General features: G+C 44.3%; 1 protein-coding gene across 2 annotated transcripts in view; it reads left to right on the top strand.

The window, feature by feature from the left end:
• The first annotated feature begins 951 nt into the window (after positions 1–951).
• TMEM50B (transmembrane protein 50B) overlaps positions 952–20,971 on the top strand; it is a 36,664-nt gene continuing 16,644 nt past the window's right edge. Inside the window, exon 1 of one of the 2 annotated variants that reach the window (XM_032354015.1) lies at positions 952–1,118. The gene's annotated coding sequence lies outside the window, so the exon portion shown is untranslated. Of the gene's footprint in view, positions 1,119–1,252; positions 1,703–20,971 lie in introns of those variants that run through there. The other variant, XM_032354024.1, reaches the window with a different exon arrangement.

Below are 20,971 nucleotides of genomic sequence, written 5' to 3'. Positions count from 1 at the left end.
AGTTCCCTTTGTTAATAACTGTATTCACAGTGCCGTTTCCTCCAAACAATTAAATGGCGTTTTAGATTCTGTAGGAAATTTAGATGGGCCTTTCAAAAGCTGGTTAAGGTATGCTGAAAATTGAAGATGCAGTGTGTTTATTTTCATTTATTTATTTGCTTATTAAGTTCCACACCCAAGGTGGGGTTTGAACTCACGACTCCAATAGTCGCATGCTCTACGGAAAGAACTAGCCAGGCCCCACACGATGTAGTGTCTTCAGAGGAGGCAGTTGGCGTTGGCTAACTGAATTTAAATTAAGAAAACAAAAGAAGAAGAAGAAGGAGGAGGAGGAGGAGGAGGAGGAGGAGGAGGAGGAGGAGGAGGAGGAAGAAAGAAAAAAGAAAGGAGACAGTTGCAAGAGACCTAACTACAAGGAAGCCAAAAGTCTGGGTGGGTCCCTGGAAAAGCATCAGGCAGAATTAGAAGACGAGTTGTACCGTGCTGGTTACCTCGTACTAGTTGCCAACAGTACTAGTTGGCAGCCTTGGGTGAAAAACTTCACTTTTCCAGGCTTCCATTTCTGAGTGGTGGGGATTAGGATAGGGCATCCCTACAGACCTTCACTTCCCGAGATGCCCTTTTCGGGAGCACGTGCGGCACCGCGGGGCCTATGGCAGAGTCCGTGCCCTGTGGGTCTTGGGCTCCCCGCGCACGTGATGTCACGGATGCTGCACTCGAAGTCCGCTATCAGAAACGCAGCGGTGGGAACCGGGCCCCCACGCGGTCTGGAAGACAGCACTACGGCTCAGGTCTACGCGGCCGCGAACCCCAAGGCGCAGAGTCAGCCCACAGCTCCCGGAGCCGCAGAGTCGCGGTACCCTCGCCTCGCCCCGCCCCCTGGCGCCCCGCCCCGCCCCTGGCGCCCCGCCCCGCCCCCTCGGCCACTTGCAGCGTGCCGATTGGTCGCTGCGGTGCGCACGGCGCCGCGCCCCGCCGGCGCCCCCAGCCTAGCGCCCGCCGTCCGCTCCCGGCTCCTCGGGACTGAGGCGGAGCTGAGGACGCCGGCCGGGACGCGGCGCAGCCGCCACCTCCTCTTCGCGCGCGCTCGGGGTCGGCGTGGGTGTCGGGGAGGCCAGGTGAGTGCGGTCGGTCGGTCTCGCGGCGCGCGGGGGGCTCGCGCCCGCCCTCCGCGCGTGGAGAGGCGCCCCCGGCCGGCCCGGCCTGCGCGGTGCGGCGGCGCCCAGCCCGGCCTCTCCCGCGCTCGGCGCCGCCCGCCGGAACGGGCCCGCGGAGCGCGGGGGCAGCCTGCGGACCCGAGACCTCCGCCGCTCGCCCCGGCCCAGCCCGCGTCGCCTCGAGCCGACGGGGGCCGTGACGCCCGGGGATCCGCTCTCGACCCGTGCGGGCCGCACCGCCGCGGTACCTGGCCGTCCTTTGCGGGTCTGGGAGGTCCGGAAGGTTCCCATCTCGAGCCTCTCGACCGCCCAGGGCTGCGGGCAGGGGACAGAGGCGGTGGACGGCTCGCACGGGGAGTCTGGGGACGACTCGTCCTTCGTCGCCCCTCTCGTTTGCTCCGAACCATTGCTGGGAATATTGTCCGGGTCCGTGGACTTTCCCGACTCTGGCCTTGGGAGAGGCAGGAACAGAGGTGGGAGGAGGAAATGCTGGCGGCTCGGCATTCTTTGGGCAATTCATCCTGAAGTGTGGAGTGCCCTTTTAGGTAAGCGGCAGCAGACACTTGCCACTGTGGCAGGGGTAGTTGAGCTGGGGGAAACCATTCCGGGTTCTAACCAGTGAATTGGGTTCCGAGTTAATCACTGGAAGGTGCTTCATCACAGATAGGACCTTTTTAAAGCCATAGCAGTGATGAGATCGACTGTGCTCCATCCCTTTGCTGTTAGTGCCCGTGAACGTGTGCGTGTGTGCGTGTGTATGTGTGTGTCTGTCTGTGTGTGTGTGGGGGGCGGGAGTCAAGCCTCTGATTGGAGTATTTGTGTAATCGCCGTGATGCCTCTCGAAGACAATTTCTCTTCTCGGAGTGTCCCACCTCTTCCCTTAAACTCTTCGTCTACCTGTACCGTGAATCCCTTTTCTTAATTCCCGGGACTCTTACTCCTAGGCTTGTCACACTTCTTTTCTTTTCTTTTTTAAATATTTATTTATTTGATAGGCAGAGATCACAAGTAGGTAGAGAGGCAACCAGAGGCGGGGTGGGGGGGAGCAGGCTCCCGGCTGAGCAAAGAGCCCGATCCGGGGGCTCGATCCCAGGACCCCGGGATCATGACCTGAGCCGAAGGCAGAGGCTTTAACCCACTGAGCTACCCAGGTGGCCCTCACACTTCTTTTCCCCATCATCTTTAGTCCCTTATCTGGCCCCTCGTGTCTCAGATCCGCTGAGGTTTCAAACGTAGAGCACACGTTACATTTTTTTTTTTTTTAACCGATAATAGTGTTGCCAGACTCTTCGCTCTTAAAATGAAAATCAAAAGTTATCTTGAGTACTGATGCTGCAGGAAAAGCAGGTTTACTGAGAGCCGCGGGAGGATGTCGTTTTCCTCTTCCGGAGACACGCCTCCACCCCCATCCTCTGCCCACTAGCCTTACCGCAGCCTTAACTGGCCGGTCTTTAATGAATTCACTTATGGAGTCCAAGGTAGAGCATTTCTCTGATTCGTTTATCCTTATTGCTACTTTTAAGTGATAACAGTGACATCTAGATTGTAAAAAAAAATTTTTTTTTAACATTACAGAAGAATATCAAGTGAAAAGTTCAAACAGCACAAAAGTGTATCAAGGAAAAAGTGGGAATTGTTGTTCACTTTTCATTCTTTATATATTCAGTTCCATTCCCTAGGAAGAGATCATCCCGTAACTGTAGGGCAAGTGACTTATAGTAATACCAGGACACATATCCGTATATGTATGTGTGGACCTACCTCATTTTTAAAATGCTTTGTACTATGCCATTGTTCAGATGTACTCTAACATATTTTATTGGCCTTGTACTGACGGACATTTTGGATGTTTCTGGATTTTAGCTGTTAAAAGCCTTGTTGCAAGAAATTCCTTTTGCCCTTGTAGGATAAGTTCCAGGTAGATTAAATTTAAACAGATTATTGTACTTCAGTATAATGAGTGCCCTTTCCACAAGGAATCGTTTTTATAATTTAAAAGATTTTATAATTTAAAGGTGGTAGCTAAATTTGTTGGTTTTAAGTGCATTTCTTAGAATCTGAGTGTCCTTTTATATTTAGAGACAGGATCAAGAAAATTTTGAGGACCTGGTTAAAAAATGGTAAATTTTTATTTTATTTTTTATTTTATTTTATTTTTATTTTTTTAAAGATTTTATTTATTTATTTGACAGACAAAGATCACAAGTAGGCAGAGAGGCAGGCAGAGAGAGAGGAGGAAGCAGGCTCCCTGCTGAGCAGAGAGCCCGATTCGGGGCTTGATCCCAGGACCCTGGGATCATGACCTGAGCCGAAGGCAGAGGCTTAACCCACTGAGCCACCCAGGCGCCCCCAAAATGGCGAATTTTTAAACCTTGTTTCCACTTAGTGGTGTTGACTTTAAGGTTATATTCATTCCTTTGATTGGCTTGGCAGGAATAAATAGAGAAGGCCTTCAGGAAGAGATTTGTGAACAGACATATTTTGCGTACTTTGTCTTGTGGTAAGCACCTTAAATATCCAGTCATAACAAATTCTTGTTCTCTTTTTTTAAAAAAATGTTTCTTTTATTGTGAAATGTATCCCAGGGCAAAAAAAAAGTGTGTAGAACATACAAACGTGTGTGTGTGTGTGTGTGTGTGTATACATACACACACACACACATATATATCCGTATATATATGATAATATGTGATTTTTATATATACACATGTGATATATATGTGTTTAAAGAATGTGATTGCTGAGATCATTGTATCTATCATCAGATTAAGAAATAAAACATGTGCATCTTTCTTCCAGAGGTAGCCTCTATTCTGATCTGTTAGTCTTTTTCTTGCTTTTTAAAATAAACTTTCCACATATATACACAAACATACACATACACATACATGTTGACACTTACACTACACACAGCAGACACATACACACATACCTGTCCTAAACAATATATTTGATTTTGAATGAATAGTGTTAAAATCTCAGGCAAATAGATAATGAGCATGTTTCAAAGTTTTATTTAACTGTTACAGAGAGTGCCACGACAAGCTGGTTTTCAGAGAATTTAAGGAATATATGTAGTCCACAAGGAAAGGAATGTCTGAATAAAATTGCCGAGATATAATTGGTTAATGTTCCACACAGCCACAAAATCATCATGTCTTTGGGATTACTCTTTTCTACCAGGCTAGAAAAATCGTAACACCTTATTAATTTCTCCAGTTAAGCTCAACCCTGACAGGACTATAAACTATATTAGCAGTGGGGTTTTCATTAAGTTAATAATTAGTTATTAGTTATAGTTAATATAATTAATTAATTATTAATTATTTCCCCCAGAGTGCAGATGAATTCCAAACATGCTTATTAGAAAATACTGGAGCTTTCTAAATGTGAGGTTCAAATTTTGTTTCATAATTGTAAGCCCAGACCTGACCAGGTAAGAAAGCCCGTTATTGTCACTATTAGATGAAGGTTTCCAGGAGAAGATAAACAGAATAGAATGGCTTCAGCTTCCCTGTCTGTTTCCCTGTTCAGCCTTTCTGAGGAAGCTAGTAGTAGTGTTATGAATGAGTCTTAGGAAGTGGGGTTCACCACAGTGAGGGCTTCTGGAAGGCTCTAGTATGGATCCCATACAGGCACACCTTATTTTATTGTGCCTCGCAGATACCGCCTTATTTATTTACTTATGTTTTAGTGAAGTGAAGGTTTGTGGCAGCCTTGTGTGGAGGAAGCCTGTTGGCACCATTTTTCCAACAGCATTTGCTCACTTCGTGTCTCTGTATCACATTTTGGTAATTCGTGCGGTATTTCAGACTTGTTTATTGCTATATTTGTTATTGTGATCTGTATGACTTGCTGAAAATTCAGATGATGCTTCCCACTTTTAGCAATGAAGTAGTTTTAAATGAAAGTATGTACAATGTTTTCTTAGATGTAGTGCTATTGCACCCTTAACAGATCACAGTATGTGTAAGCCCGGCTTTCATAAGCACTTGGGAAACACAAAAATTCATTTGACTCATTTTGCGAGGATATTCTCCTTATTGCTACGGTCTGTAACCGAATCGATACTATCTCCTAGGTCTGTCGGTACCAGAAGGACAGCAGAAATGAGAGAGTGAGCTGCTCTGTATTTTCTGCTTTTGGAGCTCACATGGCCTGCCCGCAGTGACCAGGGTAGGTCAGAGCAGAAGCTTTCTGTGAAGGAAGTGAGTGTCCTCTGCTGGTGCAGCGGCCGGGCTCGGAAGGAGAGCAGGAACGTAGCACCATATGATCAAGATCAAGCCAAGCCCGGCTGAGCACAGATAGGAATCTGGGCCAGGTTTTGGGGCATTCAGTCATCGGGGTAAAGAGCTGGTACAGCAGCTGGGCCGTGTCTGTCTCGAGTTACACGACTTCAATCTGGCCTGGTTATCCTCCTCGTCTGGGGCACAGCTGGATTCTCTTTCGTCCTCCTGTGTCAGATCTTTCCTGTCCCGATTCTCTCCCTTCTAAAAAATATGTTTATTATTGGAGTATGACATACAAGGTTACATTAGTTTCAGGTGCACGACACAGTGGTCTGACAATTCTGTGTGTTACTCAGTGCTCGCCGCAGTAAGTGTAGCTACCATCTGTAACCATCCAATATATCCTCAACTCCATTCCCTGTGCTGTACTTGTCGTTTCCCAGCTTATTTATTTTATAATTGGAAGTTCGTGTCCTGTATTCTCTTTTATTGATTTATTCTCTCTAGTGGTGCTCAAACTCTAGTAGCTTCTTGACATGAAGGGTTATATTTTTGGAGCTCTTGCCTTCCTGAATATGTTTTGATCCTGTACTCATGCTTCACGGATACTTTTTCTGGTAATAGAATTTCAGTTGAAACTAATTTGCCGTCAGAATTTTGAAGTTGTTGCTCCATTGTTATATCCTTCCAGTATTCCCCCCCCCCCCCCCAGTGGAGGGGAGGGGCAGAGAGAGAATGTTAAGCAGGCTCCATGCCCAGCATGGAGCCCAACTTCTTGCTCGGTCTCACAATCCTGTGACATGACCTTGAGCGGAAATCAGGAGGCAGAGGTTTAATCGCTTCACCGACTGAGTCACCCAGTTGCCCCGGGATCTCACTTTCTACTGTTTCCCCCAGGTGTTTGAGCTCTCCCTACTGCTGGCTTGGGAACTCAGCTTTCTTGGCTGTGCTTAGTCACCACTGCCCATCTGCCCTCCAGCTTTCAGAATTTCATTGCTATTGTCTTCTCTTTTATTCTCCATATCATTAGGAGTCTACGACTTTAAAAAAAAAAAAAAAAACTCCCTTTATTGTAGGGGCACCTGGGTGGCTCAGTGGGTTAAAGCCTCTGCCGTCAGCTCAGGTCATGTGCCTGGGGTCCTGGGATCGAGCCCTGCATTGGGCTCTCTGCTCAGTGGGGAGCCTGCTTCCTCCTCTCCCTCTGCCTGCCTCTCTGCCTACTTGTGATCTCTGTCTGTCAAATAAATAAATAATATCTTAAAAAAAAAAACAACCTCCCTTTATTGTAGCTTTAGTGAAGTGTCAGTAGGGAGAAAAGTGAGATGCTGATGTGCAATCTGCTGTCTCTGCCTAAAGCAGTGGTAGGTTTTCTGGACTGAAGAGTCGTAGCAGTGTTGCCAGGAGCAGAGTGTTTGTGACAAAGCGATCATATGTATATGAACTTTCTTTTTGGTGCGGAGTGATCACACATGCTGAACAGAGCTATTATTAATTCTCACTTTCTGGGGCACCTGGGTGGCTCAGTTGGTTAAGTGTCTGCCTTCAGCTCAGCTCAGGATCCCAGAGTCCTTGAATCAAGCTCTGAGTCGGGCTCCCTGCTGGGTGGAGAGCCTGCTTCTCTCTCTCCCTCTGCTACAGTGAGAGAGGGAACACAAGCAGGGGGAGTGGGAGAGGGAGAAGCAGGCTTCCCCCTGAGCAGGGAGCCAGATGCAGGACTTGATCCCAGGACCTTGAGGTCATGTCCCGAGCCAGAGGCAGATGCTCAATGACTGAGCCACCCAAACGCCCTAAGAATATTCTTCTCTAGATCTTTTCTGAACTCATTTCAATGCCTTTGCTTTCCCAGCAGTGCTTGCGAGGAGGGTTCGCTTTCATCTGTGTGGGTTGGGAGCTGTGACCCTGGAGCCAGTTACTCTGAGCTGGGGAGGAGGGCATTTCTGAGCAATCCCAGAGGATGTAAAGATGCCTCAGTAGCTCTCTGCTGGAGAGCCTGGGTAAATGTGGCCTCAGGGAGGGAGTGGAATAGTGCCATGGAGGGAGCAGCTTGTGGATTACGTAGCTGTCATCTGAGTTTGGGTGACAATTCATGAGATGGGCAATTCTTATTTCTTTTTCAACTTTTTTATTACAGAAAATTTTAAGTGTATAGAGAAGTTGAACAGTGGATTCAACATTTTACCATTTTGCCCTATTTGCTTTAGTTTTTTTTTTTTTGCTTAACCAGGTGATAGTATGTTGTTGACATTGACACTTAACCCCTAAATATGTAAGCATTTGTCTTCTAAAAACAAGATCATTCTCTTACATAACCATAATTCTACCATTATCACACCCAAGAAAATAATTCTGTAATGTCTTTAATATCTGACCTGTATTCAGACTTCCCCATGTAGTCCAGACTGCCTTAAAAATTTTTTTTGAGGGTGCCTGGGTGGCTCAGTGGGTTAAGGCCTCTTAACCTTCAGCTCGGGTCATGATCCTAGGGTTCTGGGATCGAGGGGCACCTGGGTGGCTCAGTGGGTTAAAGCCTCTGCCGTCAGCTCAGGTCATGTGTCTGGGGTCCTGGGATCGAGACCCGCATTGGGCTCTCTGCTCTGCAGGGAGCCTGCTTCCTCCTCTCTATCTGCCTGCCTCTCTGCCTACTTGTGATCTCTCTCTGTCAAATAACTAAATAAAATCTTAAAAAAAATTTTTTTTTTGAAACTAGAATCAGTGAAGGTTTGTACATTTCACTTGGTCTGTTAATTGTATTTTTTTTTTTTTAAGATTTTATTTATTTATCAGAGAGAGAGAGAGGGGGAGAGAGCGAGCACAGGCAGACAGAATGGCAGGCAGAGGCAGAGGGAGAAGCAGGCTCCCTGCCGAGCAAGGAGCCCGATGTGGGACTCGATCCCAGGACGCTGGGATCATGACCTGAGCCGAAGGCAGCCGCTTAACCAACTGAGCCACCCAGGCGTCCCTGTATGTTTTGATATAGTTGAAATTAATGATTAATGGATTTGATATAGATGAAATCCTTTGAAGTTTCTGGCTCTTGGAGACTGCTTCATTACAGTCTAGATGGTGACGCTTAGAATCTTAGTAATGGAAGGGACCCTTGAGTGAATTTGGTTTAGTGATTCCTGTGGTATATGGGAAGTTTTGTGTTTTGTTGCTGTTGTTTTGTTTTTTAACCTGGGAAGTTTTAAAAAATACATAACTTGGCATTTTTCTTTACTTTATGATCTTTGTGGGAGGGGTGTCGCAATTACCTTTTTATTTTTTAACTCTCCAAGTTACTGTGAGATTAGCTTGGCACTGCTCCCCGGACCTGTGTTTGGGAACCACTGATTTAGTCCACCTGTATCATGGGCCAGTGTCACAACTTAAAGAATGTCAGAGCCAGTACTAGAAGCAGTGCTCTTCATGTTCTTTTTTTTGTTTTGTTTTTTTAAGATTTTATTTATTTATTTGACAGAGATTACAAGTAGGCAGAGAGGCAGGCAGAGAGAGAGGAGGAAGCAAGCTCCCTGCTAAGCAGAGAGCCCACTCTGGGCTCGATCCCAGGACTCTGGGATCATGACCTGAGCCGAAGGCAGAGGCTTTAACCCACTGAACCACCCAGGCCCCCCACTCCGCCCCTTATAAGACATTATTCGAATACCATTTGTTTTTTTCTTTTTAACATATATATATTTTAAAGATTTCATATTTTAAATTTATACATTTATTTGTCAGAGAGAGAGAGAGAGCACAAGCAGGCGGAGTGGCAGGCAGAGGCAGAGAGAGAAGCAGGCTCCCCGCTGAACAAGGAGCCCAATGTGGGATTCGATGCCAGGACCCCAGGATCATGACCTGAGCCAAAGGCAGCAGCTCAACCCACTGAGCATTGGAGGCATCCCTTGAATACCATTTGTTAAGCATACACACAAAATAATTGCTCTGCAATGTGGTATACTATTTTTTTTTTTAAGATTTTATTTATTTATTTGGCGGAGAGATCACAAGTAGGCAGAGAGGCAGGCAGAGAGAGAGAGAGAGGGAAGCAGGCTCCCCGCTGAGCAGAGAGCCCGATGCAGGGCTCGATCCCACAACCCTAAAATCATGACCCGAACTGAAGGCAGAGGCTTAACCCACTGAGCCACCCAGGTGTCCCGTGGTGTACTATTTTTAAAGCAAAACAAAGACTCATGAAAGCATTTATGCTAATTCTGCCTAGAGAGGGAAGTATTTGCTGTGTGTCCTGAAGGTTGAATTGGAAGTTTGCCTATAGACAGTAGATGGAAGGGGCATTCCAAGGGTATGTGTGTGGATATGTTTAATATTATTGGTATATGTTAAATTCATATATCTAGTATAGAAAGGTATCATTATATCAGATATTTAGTATATAGTGCCATATATTATATATAATATATAGTAATACATATCTGTATTAGGTCTGTGAAATATCTGAGTATATTTATGTCTAAATTACATATATGATTTATAAATATAAATATAGGAAGTATAAATATAGCTATATACAGTTTAGCAGCTTGCCTCACAGTAGGTATTCAGCAAGTGTTGGCTGCCTTCCGCCTTCTGTTTCTTTGTGGCTTTATGTATAGTGTCAAGATGGCAGGAGATAAGAAGGCTGTGTCAGGGAAAGATTTCAAGTACCCTGTATTTTCAGAATTTATCTCAGTAGCTGTTGGAATTTTATGAAAGAATGTCATGATCCAGTCTGAGTTTTAGAAAATTCTGGCAGAATATTGGACTTGGGAAGGCAAGGAAGATGATTTTAAGAAATAATATGTTTGAATATACAGTCACGGTAGAACTTATTTCCTTCACCCAAATGATGTGTTGAATTACCAGCTTTTATAGATTATCAGTTTCCTTTTTTTTTTTTTTAAGTATTTATTTACTTGACAGGGAGAGAGAGACAGTGAGAACGAGAGGGCACAAGCAGGGGGAGTGGTAGGCAGAGGGAGAAGCTGGCTCTCCACTGAGCAGAGAGCCCAGTGCAGGGCTTAATCCCAGGAGCCAGGGCTCATGACGTGAGCCGAAGGCGGGCACTTCACTGACTGAGCCACCCAGGCGCCCCCAGATTATCAGTTTCAGTAAACCTAAGTACAAAGTTGACTCTCTCATTTTATGACAGGATAATGAGACACGTATGCATTTCCCATTTTGAAAGCTGTAATAGAGTCAGTCATTCAGCAAGTATTTGAGAGCCTAGCCTAGTGTGCATCAGGCACTGTGCTAGGCTCTGGGGGAACCCCACAGTGAGTGAAAGGGACTTCAGACTGTCCTTTTTGGAGCTTACCCTCTACAGGGGAGGTAAATATTCATCAAATAATGATTAATAATGCAATACAGGGGGCTTAGAAAGTGATGAAAGTATCATCTCTCACTTGGATATTTCAGAAGCCTATGAACTGGTCTCTCTCTTTCCACTCTTAGCCCTTACAGGGTGTTCTCCCACCGAAGCCTAAGGGATCCTTTTAAGTGTGTGTCACTCTGCACAGTACTCTCTTAGGGCTCTCTTTCAATCAGTGAAAACCCGAGTTCTCACAGTGGCCGCCAGGGCTCTGTGAGTATCCTTCCCTGCCTCTGTTACTTCCCTGATCTTGTTGGCTCCTACTTTTCCATCTCATTCACTCTGCCTCGACCACACTGGGTAATACCCAGACACCACCTTTGGGCCTTTGCCCTGCTGTTGTTCCCTCCGACACATATCCAGAGGGCCACCTCTCTCCCTACCTTCGAGTCTTCGATCAGCTGGTACCTTCTCAGTGGAGCCTCCCTTGACCACCAGTATGACATTTCAGCCAGCCCCACTATGGCCTGTACTCCCAGTGTTCCTCACCAGCTTGTTCTTTTCCCCCCATGACACTTATTACTTTCTAATGTGGTACATGATTCTTTAAATAATTATGTTTAGGGGCACCTGGGGGCTTAGTTGGTTAAGTGGCTGCCTTTGGTTCAGGTCATGATCCCAGGGTTCTGGGATCAAGCCCCGCGTCAGCAGGAAGCCTGCTTCTCTCTCTCTTCCGCTTCCCCTGCTTGTGTTCCCTCTCTCACTGTGTCTCTCTCTGTCAAATAGTAAATAAATAAAATCTTTAAGGGGCGCCTGGGTGGCTCAGTTCGTTAAGCAACTGCCTTCGGCTCAGGTCATGATCCTGGAGTCCCGGATCGAATCCCACATCCGGCTTCCCGGCTTAGTGGGAGTCTGCTTCTCACTATGAGCTCTCCTTTCTCAGGTGCTCTCTCTCTCTCTCAATCTCTCTCTCTCTCTCTCAAATAAATAAATAAATAAATATATAAATGTTTAAAAAAAAATCTTTTAAAAAAATTATGTTTATCGTCCCCTCTCCCTACCAAGCTCCACACAGCCAGTGCTTTTTATCTGTTCATTGATGTGTATTACGTGTCCAGTACTGATATGTAGTAGACATTGTCAGTAAGCATTTAGTGAGGGAGGGAAAGCTGGTATCTGAGTGAAAAAGTGATAACCAAGCTGAGCACTGTAGTGTGAGTCGGCGTTAACGCGGTGAGCCGGGAGTGGAGAGGTGTCAGACAGAGGTGTGCAGGTTTACTGAGGTGACTGAGCCAGTCGGCGGTACTGAAGAGAAACCAGTACGACTGGAGAGAAGACAGAGTGATGTAAGAGGAAGCTGGGGCCCACTGTAAGGACTGCGCTGCACTATAGACTTCTGTTTTTATCTTAAACAATAAATCTGGGAGGGAAATTAGAAGTTTTAAGCAGGAGGGAAAAACCAAATTTGTGACTTAAAATAAAAAAAGGAAAGCCATTCCCGCTGCAGTATGGATGTGATATTGATGGGGGCGGGGGCGGACGTGTCTGCAGCAGTTGGAGGCGCTGGTGGAGGAGGAGCAAGTGCGGAGGCCTCCTGGGGTGGATTGGGTGTGAGAGGGAAGAAGGAAGAAGCAGGGATGACGCGTGGGTTTCCGGCTCGCAAAGCTGGATGCGTGATGATTCATTCGTTGTAGTGAATCCCGGAAGGAGATCCGTGTGGAGGAGGAGATCGTGACCCCGGGTCCCGATACGTTGATTTTTGAGGTGACTTTGAGACACCCAAGGGTTGTCTTGAGGGATTGGATGTATGGATCTGGGATTGGCTATTTCAGTCTGCATAGCAACGGCACAGAGAAGTAGCGGAGGGGAGGATTTGCCAAATAACCCACATTTTGAATAATTAAAAGTTGTTAGCAAGGATATTACTGGGGGAGATTATATAGTTTATAAAATTAAGGTCTCTTGAGTAATCTATGCTCCATGTCCTTTACTTTGCTTTTAGATTTAAGTCTTTTACCAAAGTTGGTGGCACTAACTACCTTTTATTCTTGTTATATGTGATTTACAGGTCGGAAGGCAAATAAGCCTTCCCTGAGATAAAGTACGTAAAACGTCTTTTCCAGAAGTACTTAGATCTCTGAATAATTCATGCTGTTGGATTTTAAGGCCTATAAAATATTCACACTGTGAGTGGCTAGAAACTGGGTTTATAGCAAACCAAGAAGAAAAGCTCTTCTTCGGACTCCTTCGGCAAGATCCGAACGAGCAGCAGTCACCCCGTCACTGCAGACCTCATCCGACTGCTTTCTTCGGTCTCCGGAGGATCGGAGTCCTCTCAGTTCAGTGTCGCCCTCGGCCATCTCGTTCTTCTTGGTCCCCCGGCCGGCAGTGGGACAGTAACTTTCTCTTTATGAAATCCGAGATGGGGGAAATCCTGTGACACTCTGATGCTGGGCGGCAGCGTAGTGTTGGAATGGTCAGAAGCACAGACTTCAGGAATAGCTCTGAAGGAACTTCAGAGGCAGTCCTGACTTTCCTCCTTGCTAGCGGGGTTAACCCCTCTCTAACCCTTCTCAGTAGTAGGAGATAATTTGAGGGACTGCCATAGAGGGCTGTGAGGATTGAAGGGGTCTTCCCGAGGCTGGAGTGGAGTGGTCTGTAAAGAGCCTAGCACCTGCCCGCGTCCTGTAACTATGGGCCAGTATTCCTAGTAAGAGTGGGGAAGACCGAGGTTTTATTTTTTGTTTCATTTTAGTCAACTTGTTCTGCTCTGGCTATGTAGACCTAGCATCTTTTTTTTTTGTAAAGATTATTTATTTATTTATTTGACAGAGATCACAAGTAGGCAGAGAGGCAGGCAGAGAGAGAGAGGCGGAAGCAGGCTTCCTGCTGAGCAGAGAGCCTGACATGGGGCTCGATCCCAGGACCTGGGATCATGACCTGAGCCAAAGGCAGAGGCTTTAACCCACTGAGCCACCCAGGCGCCCCTAGACCTAGCATCTTGAATGATGTTTTATGTTTTGTTTTTTAATTTTGTTAATCTGATTTTTTTCTAATGGATTTTTTAATGATACAAATTGTAATTTAATGTAACAAATGTTAGCTGATTGCTCTGCGAGCTTATAAATCTGATGATGAGGGCTGTTTTATTCATCTTTATTTTCCCCACCATGCCTTACTCGTAGGAGGTGTTCTGTAAATATTCAGTACATGCTCTAGGGGAGTTTTGCGCTGATTAAATGCCATCGAATCTGCAAGTCTGCTATAGTGCCTGTGTACAGTAACTCAAGGAGGAAAGGACGGGAGTCAGAGATGAACACTGAATCAGTCCTCAGTCCTCTTTCACATGTCCTGGGGATACCTTAACTGCCCTGTGACTTCAGTTACCATTAAGTACTGGGACTTTCTAATCTGTATTTCTGTCTTAAACCACTCTTTCAGTGGTTTCTGTACATCTGTCTTAGGTAATTTCTACCTGGATGTCTTTTTTTTTTTAAAGATTTTATTTATTTTTTTGACAGAGAGAGAGGAAGCAGGCTTCCTGCCGACCAGAGAGCCTGGTCCCTGGGATCATGACCCAAGCTGAAAGCAGAGGCTTTAACCCACTGAGCCATCCGGGTGCCCCACCTGAATGTCCTTTAGTCCTTCCAAATACGCTATGCTCAGATTCTCCCTTCCCTGTTCCGACTAATGGTCTCACCATCCACCAGGCATCCAGCCATTGTCGTTCTCAGCTTCCCCCCGCCTATTGATAATGCCGCTTTAGGACTCCTCAAATAAAAACCCTTTCTTTGGGCGTCTGGGTGGCTCAGTCGGTTGGGTGTCTGCCTTTGGCTTAGGTCATGATCCCAGAGTCCTTGGATCGAGTCCCGCATTGGGCTCCCTGCGAGTTTGCTTCTCCTTCTGCCCTTCACCTCACTTGTGCTCTCTCGCTCTCTCAAATAAATAAAAATCTAAAGAAGTCACAAAACAAAACCCTTTCTTTGGCTTTACTGATGTGGCTTCCGTGTACATCCTTATTCTCCTCTGGTCTAGAATGAGGGCAGGTTGGGGCGCCTGCATGGCTCAGACTGTTAAACGTCTGCCTTTGGCTCAGGTCATGATCTCCGAGTCCTGGGATCCGACCCTGCATCGTGCTCCTGCTGAGCAGGGAGCCTGCTTCTCCCTCTCCCACTCCTCCTGCTTGTGCCTGTTCTCTCTCTGTCACAGAAGTAAATAAAATCTTGGGGCGCCTGGGTGGCTCAGTGGGTTAAGCCGCTGCCTTCAGCTCAGGTCATGATCCCAGGGTCCTGGGATCGAGCCCCGCATTGGGCTCTCTGCTCTGCGGAGATCCTGCTTCCTCCTCTCTCTCTGCCTGCCTCTCGCCGACTTGTGATCTCTGTCTGTCAAATAAATAAATAAAATAAACCTTTAAAAAAAAAATCTTAAAAAAAAAAGAAAGGCATGAGGGCAGGTGCCTAACATTTCTCTTCAGTCCCTCCTCTACACCGTTGCTGCCAGCATCATCTTCCTAAATCACAGAGATGACCTTGTCACTTCCCTACTGACAAGCCCAGAATTTTATTCCTTCTTTTTCATCTGCCAAACTCTCGAGCTTCAAAACCCAGGTGAGTTTGCTCTTCCTCTGTCAAACTTTCCTCCGCTCTTCCTGGCAAGTACTGTGCTTTAACAGTTTCATATTTCTGCTGTAGTACTTACACTGCAGCTCATAATGTATGTGTATTACAGCCCAGATTGTAATGCAGTATTTGTTCTTCTGACAGTGTTCCTAACCAGACTGTTCTCTACGTTGATTGCCTTAATCATTTTTATATACTCACTGCTGAACACTAATAGCATTTATTTATTTATTTATTAAAGATTTTATTTATTTATTTGACAGAGATCACAAGTAGGCAGAGAGGCAGGCAGAGAAAGTGAGAGGGAAGCAGGCTCCCTGCCGAGTAGAGAGCCCGATGCAAGACTCGGGCCGATGGGGGACCCAGGTGCCCCCACTAATAGCATTTAATAACCAGTCGAGAGACGGCGGAACAGACAGATGGTAGTGTAGAAATCTGATTAATGGGAACATTTCTGAATTAGATGTTCTTTGGGACTTAGATGCGTACGGAAAGTTCTCAGACTGTGTTTATACATTGAAGCGTATCGTTGTTTTCTTCTCTTGCTTTTGCAGTTGTCCTTGGGTCTTCTAAACTGAATTTTTGGAAATGAGATTTTGATGGTTGAATCACTTAACATGACCTCTAAAAAGGATTCCTATTTCCTTTTATAAAGAAATTGCCTCTCTTAGTAATAAGAATAATTGCTATCTGGGCGCGCCCTGGGTGGCTTAGTGGGTTAAAGCCTCTGCCTTCAGCTCAAGTCACGATCCCAGGGTCGTGGGATCAAGCCCCGCATCAGGCTCTCTGCTCAGCAGGAAGCCTGTTTCCTCCTCTCTCTCTGCCTGCCTCTCTGCCTACTTGTGACCTCTGTCTGTCAAATAAATAAATAAAAATCTTAAAAAAAAAAAGAATAATTGCTATCTAATATATTACAAGACTTGTGGGTCAGACCAGTAATCCGTTAGTTAGTTTACTAATTTTGTTTTTGTTTTTTTTTCACTTGGTAGCAGGGTCAGTTTTGTGGGAGACCCTACCAATAATTTTCTTGACCTCAAAAAAGTCAGAAGTTTATTAAAAGCAGTTACAAACATATTACATTATACAAAGAGGTTTTTCGACAGGCAAGAAAAATCACCATTTCATTGTGTTAATTATAATAACTTTTGAAATTTTTGTATTTTGCAGCTAAGAGCTGCAAACTTTGAAATCAGACAAAAAGCAAAACAAACACGTGATCCTGTCACCCATATATATAATAATATAAAAGTATTGGGTGTTTGTTTTTCCGGTATTTCTACTTATGTGTGTGTTTTTATATGCATATTGGTAGTTCTTTTTTTGAAAAAGGAAATAATGCTATCCATACAGTTTTAATAACCTACTTTTTTCACTTAATATTAACCATCACCATTGACTCGTGCCATTAAATGTTTTTCAAAAATAGATTTTTTTAATGTTTGCATTAACTAAACCATTTTACTGAACTATTTATTCTATCGTTGAACATTTAAGTTTTCTCTTAAGTAGTCTTTGCCTTCACTGAGTCTCCCAAGACTTGTTATCTTAGATTAAGTATTGTGTGCTTGTTTCCACTTCAAGCCAGGGAGCCAGTGTTAGGAGTATTGCCAGTTTATGTTAGATCAGCACTGTGTCATGATCAAATATGCTTATCTTTTAGTGAATGTCAACAGTAGAACTCACATGAAAGTCATTCCTCCTAGTTGAGAAGGTTCATTCTTAATAGACTAGCCCTTTCCCCTCACTTTCCTGTCCTAAGTGTTGCGTAGTGACTGGGCTCTTCGTGGCCTTGACTCCTTTTCTCCTTAAAGCTCTTCATCTGGTTTCCGGTTATGACGCTGTGAAACCCAAGTCCTTCATGAGGTCAAGGTTAATTTGCAGTGTGATCTGGCCTTACCTGTGACTCTCGAAACTTACTCTAAGCCAGCCTGTTCCACTAACTATGTCCTGAGTCTCCGTGGTATCAGCTAAGTCTTCCTTGCTGGTACCAGAGGGACCTAGTGGCTTTGGGTGTGATTTTCCTTCTCCCTCCTCTTTCCCTTTTGTTTCTTCTTAATCTAATCGACTGTACTTAGCTTTTAAATTTTAGTTTATTTTAATATTTTATCAAGTGTTACCTCTTGATAGAGGCTTTCCCTGATCACCCTTTAAAATAGTTCTGCCCTTTATTCCCTGTTAGGATCCTGCATATTTCCTCCATAGTAATTATTTGTGTTACTCCAGTGTTTCTCTGCCTCACTCCGTCCCTGACCCTCCAGTCTGAGCCCCAGAAGGGAGGAGGTCATGACATTTCAGAAATCATTGTATGCAAATAGCTATATACTTTCTGCTTCTAGAACTATTTTTAATCAGGTTAATATATGGGAAATGAATATATGGGAAATAATTGGAAATAAGACTTTTAACTTCAGACATTGTCTTAAATTCATGGTGACCTTCTTTATTAACCAGTTAATATTTAATCTTTGATGATATAAAATGTGCAGGACTTCGGTGTAGCTAAAGCATATCTGGATGATAAACTTCTAGAAACATCTTGTGGGTAAAATTTACATACTGTAAAATACACATGTCTTAAGTGTACACTTCAGTGACTTTTGATAAATGTATGTACTTGTATAACCTTTATCCCAGTTAAGATATAGAGATTTCCATCACCGTCCCTCTCCCCCCAAAATTCCCTTGTAGTGAGTCTTTATCCCCTGTAGGGGAAGCACTATTCTGATTTCTGGGGCTGTCAACTAATTTTGCGTCTTATTTATTTATTTATTTAAATTTTAAATCTTGCTCTTTTTTTTTTTTTTTTTTTAAAGACTTCATTTATTTATTTGACAGACAGAGATCACAAGTAGACAGAGAGGCAGGCAGAGAGAGAGGAGGCAGGCTCCCTGCTGAGCAGAGAGCCCGATGTGGGGCTCGATCCCAGGACCCTGGGACCATGGCGTGAGCCGAAGGCAGAGGCTTTAACCCACTGAGCCACCCAGGTGCCCCAATTTTGCCTCTTAAGCAAACTGCATTTAAATGGAATTATACAGTATATACTCTCTTGTGTCTGCCTTCTTTCTTTCTTTCCTTTTTTAAAGATTTTATTATTTGACAGAGAGAGAGATCACAAGTAGGCAGAGGCAGGCAGATAGAGAGAGGAGGAAGCAGGCTCCACGTTGAGCAGAAAGCCCGATGGGGGGCTCGATCCCAGGACCCCGGGATCATGACCTGAGCGGAAGGCAGAGGCTTTAACCCACTGAGCCGGCCAGGCACCCCTGCCTTCTTTCACTTAAATCATCTTTGAGGGTTTACTTTTTTTTTTCTGTGTGGTTGTATCAGTTTATCCTTTTTTGTTGTGGAGGAGTATTCCATTGTATGAATCAACCATAACTTTTTTTTTTTTTTAAAGATTTATTTATTTATTTATTTATTTGACAGAGATCACAAGTAGGCAGAGAGGCAGGCAGAGAAAGAGGAGGTGTGGGGAAGCCGGCTCCCTGCTGCGCAGAGAGCCTGATGCGGGACTCAATCCCAGGACCCTGAAATCATGACCTGAGCCTGAAGGCAGAGGCTTTAACCCACTGAGCCATGCACGTGCCCCACTTTTTTGTTTTTTTTTTTTTAAAGCTTTTACTTATTTATTTGAGAGAGAGCAGAGATAGCACAAGCCGGTGGGCAGGGTGGAGCAGAGGGAGGGGGCGAAACAGTCTCTCCGCTGAGCTTGATCCCAGGGCCGCAGGATCCTGACCTCAGCTGAAGGCAGTCGCCTAACCAGCTGAGCCACCCCGGTGCTCCCTCTATCATAACTTGTTTATCCATCCATCTATTGAACATTTAGATCGTTTAATTTGGGGGCTATTATGAATAAAACTGCTAAAAACTTTCTTTTCTAAGTCTTTTTTTTATGTGTGGATATGTATTTTTACTTCCCTTGGGAAATACCTAGGAATGGAATTGCTGGGTTATAGGGAGGTTTATTTTTAACTTTATAAGAAACTGTTGCCAGAAATTGATGAGATTTCCACTTGCTCTACAACCTCATCCTGATTTAGAGTTGTTGGTTGAGTCGCGGTTCTAGTGGATGTGAGATGTTATTTCATTAGTTTGCACTTCTCTGTTGACTGATCATGTTGAATACCTTTTTATGTGCTTCTTGGTCATAAATTGTCTTTTTAAGTCTTTTGCCTATTTCAAGTCTGCTTAAGTCTTTTGCATTTTTTTTTTAAATTTAATTTTTTATTTATTTTTAAAAGATTTTATTTATTTGACAGAGAGAGATCACAAGTATAGGCAGAGAGGCAGGCAGAGAGAGAGAAGGGGGAAGCAGGCTCCCCGCTGAGCAGAGAGCTCGATGTGGGGCTGGATCCCAGGACCCTGGGATCATGACCTGAGCCGAAGGCAGAGGCCTCAACCCACTGAGCCACCCAGGCGCCCCATCTTTTGCACTTTTTATTGCCTATATTTTATCTTATTACTAATGCTTAGTTCTTTCTATATTATAGATCCAAGCCCTTTGTCAGATACTTGTTTTACAAATACCATCTCCCAGCCTGTGTTTCCAATGTTTGGACCTTCTATGAAGAATATGTTAATTGTACTTATTTCAGAATATATTAAATGTACTTATAATATATTAATTAGTACGTATTAAGTGATACGTTACTTTAAATTTAGAGATATTTCACCTGAATCCATATTTAAGCATATTATTTGAAAACATAACTAACATACTGTTTAGAAATAAATTTGTCTTTGTGGACATGTTATACAGTTTTACAATTTTTGCTTTACATAGTTGTCTTTTAAGTAAAAGAAGAAAAGATGGTCTTTTATGTTTACCCACATAGTGATTATTTCTGGTTTTCTTCGTTTCTCCCTGCAGATCTTAGACTCATCTGGTGTCATTTCCCTTTAGCCTGAAGAATTTGCTTTAGCATTATTTTTAGTGCAGATCTAGTGATAAATTATCTCAGATTTTGTTAACCTGAAAATATATATATATATTTTTTAAAGATTTTATTTATTTATTTGACAGACAGAGATCACAAGCAGGCAGAGAGGCAGGCAGAGAGAGAGGAGGAAGCAGGCTCCCCGCCGAGCAGAGAGCCCGATGCGGGACTCGATCCCGGGACCCTGAGATCATGACCTGAGCCGAAGGAAGCGGCTTAACCCACTGAGCCACCCAGGCGCCCCAACCTGAAAATATTTTTATTTTATCCTCATTTTTACAAAAAAGCTTTATTGAGATATACATAAGATAACATTCACCAATTTTATGTGTACAATTCAGTGATTTTTTAGTTTATTTACAGAGTTGTGTAATCATCACCACAATCTTATTTTTAAAGTTTTTATTTATATTCATTAGTTACCATACAGTGTATTATTAGTTTCAGGTGTACAGTTTTGTGATTCAGCACTTCCGTACAATACCCAGCGCTCATTAGGACAAGTGCCCTTCTTAACCCCATCACTTATTTCACCCTCCCCCCCGCTCTGGTGACCATCAGTCTGTTCTCTGTAGTTAAGAGTCTGTTTCTTGGTCTCTCTCTTCCCTTCCCCTGTGATGTCTGACCACAGTCTAATTTTAGAATCTTGTATCCATTAACAGTGACTCCCTATTCCACTCTCCCCCACTGTCACTAGGCAACCACAAATTTACTTTCTGTCTCCAGATTTGCCTCATCTGGACATTTC

This window comes from Mustela erminea, chromosome 1, assembly GCF_009829155.1.
Source record: "Mustela erminea isolate mMusErm1 chromosome 1, mMusErm1.Pri, whole genome shotgun sequence".
NCBI classification, from domain to species: Eukaryota; Metazoa; Chordata; class Mammalia; order Carnivora; family Mustelidae; genus Mustela; species Mustela erminea.
This window is presented reverse-complemented; position numbering and strand designations above follow the sequence as displayed.